The sequence below is a fragment of the Muntiacus reevesi genome, chromosome X (genome assembly GCF_963930625.1).
Source record: "Muntiacus reevesi chromosome X, mMunRee1.1, whole genome shotgun sequence".
Taxonomy (NCBI): Eukaryota; Metazoa; Chordata; class Mammalia; order Artiodactyla; family Cervidae; genus Muntiacus; species Muntiacus reevesi.
In genome coordinates, this window is record NC_089271.1 from 147,988,216 (window position 1) to 147,995,241 (window position 7,026).

Consider the following 7,026-nt stretch of genomic DNA (forward strand, 5'->3'; position numbering starts at 1 on the left):
TTATACTCCAGTTGGAGGAGGAATACCTCCTTAAGAAGTAGAATTATGTGATGGACTGTGAAAGCTGGTCTCCTTGTACACAAATCAAGCATTTCCTCCCCAGTATTCAGAAAGCCAAAGATCACAGATACATTTAGGGATCCCATACTAGTCACATAGGCAAAATGATACATCACTTCTGAAGATTACAAGGCTTAAGTTCCTGGACAATATAGTGATTGGTAGCTATTTTAGTAACTTTAAGAGCTTTAACCCAAGCTGAAGTGCTCACCAACCACAAAAAAGTGGCAAAAATAGTAATTACAAAGTCAGTCATGGAAAGCATTTAACTATCACGATGCAGGTTAGTGTAACCAACATAGAGCAGAAGAGCAGCAATGCAATACAGGAAGACAAAGACTGCAAAAGTAACACAGAACTGTGCAGAAGAGTAATCTCCAATAAGGACATAATTTTTCCAATTGACATTACAGATATTTACATTTTGAGGCGTCTGAAACAATGCTTCATTCAACGTGAATGGATAACCAAAAGTAGCTGGAATCATTCTAGTCTCAGGAACTTTATAAGCACAAGGCCCTTGAATTTCTGTTTTACCCTTAAAACCTCCACAGGTAGCAAAAGCAAAGATGGAAGGATTCCACTCGAGGACTTTCATGAAGCTGAGAGTCTCCTTGAGTGGGTTGAGTTTGAGCTGGAAAGAGGAGATTCTCTGAGGGAAGGAGGGAAAGCATCTTAGGACAGCGGGGTGACAGAAGGGGACCAACCACACAGAGCTCCACAGCCACGCTGGAAATGATGTCTTTATTGCTATGTTTGCAGAAGCTTTTAGCACAGTAAGGGTGTCCCCACTGGACCCTGGCCCTCACCCAGCCCCACCCATCCATCCCATGTCAGGGTGTAAGGGAAGCCCTTCAAGGGCCCCCTCAGCCATCTCGGGACTGGATGTGACAGACACGTGGGGTTCAGTGAACCTGCCACAAGGAGGATTTGAGGCATGGAAAGGGAATCAGCTTGAAGCTCTCATGTGGGAGCCACACCCAGGTGGGTGCCCACCTCAGGTCCCTGCAGCAGTCGTGCCCATCCCAGACGGCAGGGTAGAGGCCAGCATGAGGAGGTCAGGTAGGCAGCCCCGGATCCCCACTGTAATGCATCAGCTGACCCTGCCGACTTGTGGGCAGAAGGGTATGGGGAAGAGATAAACACTTACCCAAGCCCTGCCATCACCCTCGGCTGTACCTTGCCTGTTGACTTGACTCCTCCAGGCCCCCAGAGAGCCGCCCAACTTTGTTCCTGGGAAGAGTGAACCCACGAATGCTGTGCCAGCAGAGGGCCAAGAGACTGGGAGTGTCCCAGGGGACACTGCTTCTCCTGCAGCCCTTGGGTCCAGCCAGTCCCTCCCACGCTTCTGGGGGGCCGTAGGAGGCCCACAATCTAGAGTTCCTGTGGTCTGTGTGCCCAGAGCCCCATGACATCCCCAAGGCATCCCCAGTGAATCCAACAGCAGTCCCTACTTCCCTCCCCAGGCGGCCAGGCAGAGCCCACTCCGAATCCCTGGACTCATGCGTCCAGGGTGAGGCCCTGCATATGTGCCCATACACACATACACACATGCCCATATGCATGCACCTGAACCGTGTGCTCTCTGGTGCACACACACATGTTCATGCAACTGATGACAAACTCTCACACACACAAAGACACACCCATGTGCAATACCTGAGCATGTGCTTGCTTTCTCTCTCACACACATGCCCGTGACCATGTGAAAGCACCTACACACACATGCACATGCCTATGTGCATGAACCTCCACATACACATGTACACCCCTATGTGCATGCACCTGTGTACACGCTGTCTCACACACACAGGCACACACCCATGTGCTGGCACCTGTGCATGGGCACTCTCTCTCGGGCACACACACAGACACACACGCTCACACGCCCATGTGCATGTACCTGTCCATGTGCTTACACACATAGAAGCACATACACACACATGAGCTACATGCGGGACACCAGAGGGACACACTGGCCCTGACCCAGCAGTGCCCGACTCCCCTCCACAAGTCGAAGATAAGGACCTGCGCTCAGCAGGATGCTCACCTGTGAGCATGGCCAGGTTGGCAGCAGAGCAGTCTTGGAGGTGCACAGGGACCGGGGCTCACTTGGGGTTTGCAGGCTCAGACGGGAAACAGTCGCGTGCCCTGAGGAGTCGGGTGGGGTCTGTTTGAGCATGCGCACTGAGGAGCTGCTCTCACACTAAGAGCAGCTACCCAGAGGCCTCACAACAGCTAAGTCATTTATCAGGTTTCTGGGCCTGAGGCAGGGCTAACTTAGAGGGTGCAGACCACGTAGGTGTGTCTCTGCCCGCACATTGGGGCGACCCTGCACGTGAACACGTGAAGCTTCAGCAGGGGACGCCCATTGTCAGTGGGAACCAATCGTGAGGTAGGACCAGGGTTTGTTTGCACAGGCGCTCTGCTGATGCTGAGTTGCCGGTCGCACTATAGGGCTGGATTCTGTAGGGAGGATTCAGTCTTTCCCGCCGCAGAGGGCGGGGGAGAGCGGTTCAAGATGGAGCCTGAGGCACACGGTGGAGGAGCCACGAGGGCAGCCGATGAAGATGCAGGTGCCATGGCCTCTGCAGCGGGCACAGCACATGGTGGGCAAGGCATGCCGGGTGGTGCTGGTGGCTGCAATGGCCCTGGCGACCTAGCTGGCGCTGGTGACACTATCAGTCCTGGAGTCCCTGGTGGCTCTGGCTACCTGGCTGATCCCAGAGATCCCAGCGTGGCAGGAGAGTCAGGTGGTGCAGCCAGTGCTATTCCGCAGATCCCGGGGGCACCCCAAGCACCAGGGCCTGGTGGAGACGCTGCACCTGGAGCCAGAGTTCTGATTAACCGAGCCCTCCAGTTGTATCCTATTCCAGGAGCCCCATTGGCCAGGTGGCCACGGGGATCGGGGTGTGGGCTAGGGGTGGTTTGGGGAGGTTGCAGGTGGTGGGGCCTAAAGTGTAGGACGAGGGTACTCTGGGGGGCTGGAGGGTATGGGTCAGGGGTGGTCTGGCTGCCCGGGGATAGTGGTGAAGAAAAGCAACCTGAAGGGATCCAGAGGGTCGGGCAGTGATATCCAGGTTGTCTGGCAGCGGCCTTGTGAGAGAAGGTGGTTCTCTGTGAGCAGGGAGCCTGACATACAGGCAAAATGACTAGCGTGGATGGTGGTGAGGAAAAGCAACCTGAAGGGATCCAGAGGGTCGGGCAGTGATATCCAGGTTGTCTGGCAGCGGCCTTGTGAGAGAAGGTGGTTCTCTGTGAGCAGGGAGCCTGACGTACAGGCAAAATGACTGGTGTGGATGGTGCCTTAACTGTATCTCCACCATCAGCCTCACCATGCCTTTCGCATCACTCGCTCAGGCAAAGATCACCTGCAACTTCCTGTCTTAAAGTACTCCATTGCGAGCGCCAGTTCAGAAGGAGCTCAATGTTAACGACCCCCTTTGGTTCTGTCAGTTCTAAAGGGGGCTGGGGCCCCGGATGGGGTGGTGGGTGGTGGCCAGGGCCAGTCTCAGCCCAGGAGGAGCCATAATCGCGGGTTAAGCGTAAAGAAGAAGTGTGGTGCTCTGGGCTTATAGATGTGCGGGGACGGAGGGGGGACATCCTTCTCTTCCTCCTCCTCTGCGGAGACTTGAATTTCATGTTCCCTCCATTTTAGCCGATTGACTGCTGAAGACCATTGCCTTCTCCAGACGTCCATCGCCTTCTGTCTGGACCAGCTTTCCCTGGTGATGCGAACCTTGCAGCACTTTGTGCCCCTCCCCCCTTTTTGGTAAGCCTCAGCATGGAAAAGGGACTTAAACCTAGCCTATGTGCCCTAGCCTCAAGTGTCCTTCCCGAGGGCATTGCTTTCCACAGTAGTTTGATCAGGCTTCATGTTGTGCCTGTGCTGCTGCTTGGGGGCTCAGGGTCCACATAGTTTGTTTGGTGATTGTTAACTGCAGAAAATAAAACTGAGCTACTGTGCTGTCTCTGACTTTAGTTTTAGCTTCTACACTTCCTCAAATACTGCATTTGTCTTTCAGTAGGAGGAGAGGTTCTGCAATCCAGGTATTCAAGGAGTACAACATAAGTGAAAACAATGTAAGAAGTGGGAGAATAAGAAAGTTGTGTACTGCCATTCAGTATTGATTTTGGAATATTTTCTCAGTTTTATAGTTAGATTTACACATAGAATACCAGAATGTTGTTGTTTTTCAGTCTCTTAAGTTGTGTCCAGTCTACTCTTTGCAACCCCATGGACTGTAGCACACCAGGCTCTGAGATCCACTGTCTCCTGGAATTTGCTCAAGTTCATGTCCACTGAGTTGCTGGTGCTATCTAACCATCTCATCCTCTATGATCCCCTTCTCCTTTTGCCTTCAATCTTTTGCAGCATCATGGTCTTTTCTAGTGAGTCAACTTTTTGCATCTGCTGGCCTAAGTGTTGAAGCTTCTGCTTCAGCATCAGTCCTTCCAATGAAAATTCAGGACTGATTTCCTTTGCAATTGACTGCTTCGATCTCCTTTCAGTCCAAGGCACTCTCAAGAGTATCCTTGTATCCTGAAACCTTGCTAAACTTACTAATTAATTGTAATAGTTCTTTTGTAGATCCCATTTTTGTCTGTAAATAAATTCATATTTATTTCTTCCTTTCCAGTTTATGCGTTTTAACTGATTTCTGTTAAAATCTCCAACAATTTAGCCACCTGATATGAAGAGTCAACTCATTGGCAAAGACACTGATGCTGGGAAAGATTGAAGGCAGGAGGAGAAGGGAACAACACAGGATGAGATGGTTGGATGGTATCACGACTGAATGGACATGAGTTTGAGCAAGTTCTGGGAGATGGTGAAGGACAGGGAAGCCTGGAGAACTGCAGTCCATGGGGTCCCAAAGTGTTAGACATGACTGAGGGAATGAACAACAGCAACACACTTATTTCTGTAATAATGAATTAGACTTTCCTGCTTCTTTGCCTCCTGGTAATTTTAGATTGGATGCCAAGCAATATCAAATTTCCCTTCGAGACTTGATATTTTTCTATTCCTAAACTTATTCTTGAGCTTTATTCTCGAATCCTGTTAAGTTGCTTGGAAACAGTTTGATCCTTTTGGTTTTACTTTTTAAGATTGGCTCTTTAAGGGTATAAAGGGGCCGTGCAAAAATAAACTTCAGACTTAGCCCTGGAAAAAAAAAAAAAAAAAAGATTGGCTCTGTAGGAACAGATTATATCTTAGTGTAGGATGAACTTAATTAACAGAAATCTTCAATGTCTGAGAAGGCTATAGTTGGAAATGGGGACTCTTTAAAAGTTTTATTTATGAAGATTCTTTATTTTTGGCTGTGCCATGTGTTGTTAACTGTGTGCAGGTTTTCTGTACTTGGAGCCAGCGGGGGCTACTCTATAACTGCTGTTCTCAGGTTTCTCATTACAGAGGCTTCTCTTGTCGAGGAACACGGACTCTAGATCGTGGTGAGCTCAGTAGTTGTGGCACACAAGCTTATTTGCCCTGGGCATGTGGAATCTTCCTGGCCCGGGAACTGAACCCATGTGCCCTCAATTGACAGGCAGACTCTATACCGCTGGATCACCAGGAAGCCACTGGAATCCAAAACAAGGACCCTTATACAGTATCAGAGTGGTAGTAAAATCTGAACCCTTATCCAGTATCAGAGTGGTAGTAAAATCTATCTGGACATTTGATTGGCACTTTCTATTACATTTTAAGATGCATATATCCTTTGACCCTCTTTTGGGAATGTATCATAGGAAAATTCTTGTATATATAAGCAAGGCAAAATCAACCACAGTATTATTTAATGCATTGTCTGTAATTGTGAAAAATTAGTAGAATGTAAATACAGGGGGAAATGTTGAGTAAAAATCGTGGTGAGTTCATCCTGCTGGAATAACATATGGCAATCAGAGAGCAAACCAGATAGCTGGGAACTAATATGGAAAGAGATGAAAGCAAATTGCAGAATTCTGGGCCTGGCATATTGCTGTCTTTCAGTACGTTCCAACCATATGAACATGTGGGGCAGTGCAGAGTATAACCACCCAGAATGAGCACCCCTCAACTGCCAATGTCATCACTGGACATTAGGAAAAACTATCAATAATTAGATTTCCATGTTGATTAAATATATTCATAAAGAATCATGACTTTCGAAATGATTTTGCTTTGGAAAATAATGGTCTGCCCCATTTCCCCCTTGAAAAAAAAAAACACTTAGAAACTTTAATTCAGTAAAGGTTTGTGAGGGAGCATTGGGAAGAGGACTCCCCCAAGAAGTGGATGTGGACCCCCAGAGTCAGGGTCTGTAGCAGGGCCCATGCTCCCATAAATGAAGAATCTTTCCTATCTCACTTAAAAAACATTAGAAATTGATTTTGAATTTGATGAAAAGTTTATACCACCATTGAGGACATCAGTGGATTAAAATCACCCGGCATCCATTTTCCTTCTCTTGGTTCTGGTATCCTCCTGTCACCCTGGGAAATCATCCCTTTCCTTTTCTGTCACCCATTATGATTATGATAGAGTTGACTTCACCTCTGATTCCAGGAGTGGGCAGGTGGCTCAACCAGGCCAGTCGGAGCACTGCTTTCCTCCAGCTGTGTTGATATCATCCAACCAGTGACAGTTTGGGAGCTGTAGGGGAGGCAGGCTGGCAAGGGACAGAGGAGGAGCTAGAGCAAGAAGGCAGATCTCAGGGAATCAAATGCTGGATCCAGCCTTGCCTGAAGACAGAAACTACCTCTGTACCTTGTAGTTACACAGACCCAGAAATTCTCCCTTTGGCTTAAACCAAGGTGGGTTTTTTGTTGTTGTTGTTGTTGATTTGTTCCATTTTTCACTTGCAATAGCAAAGTATTCACTATTATTGAATTGAGGTACCACAGTTTTGTGTATTACTTAATTTTCTTGCTAAGGGATTGGCTCTTAGCTAAGAAACCACCAACCATATGGTAAAAAAG

The 7,026-nt window shown here is 48.4% G+C and overlaps 1 pseudogene; it reads right to left on the reverse strand.

Annotated features, from left to right (window-relative positions):
- Nucleotides 1-390, reverse strand: LOC136154194 (synaptophysin-like protein 1 pseudogene; annotated as a pseudogene).
- Nucleotides 391-7,026: the final 6,636 nt, after the last annotated feature.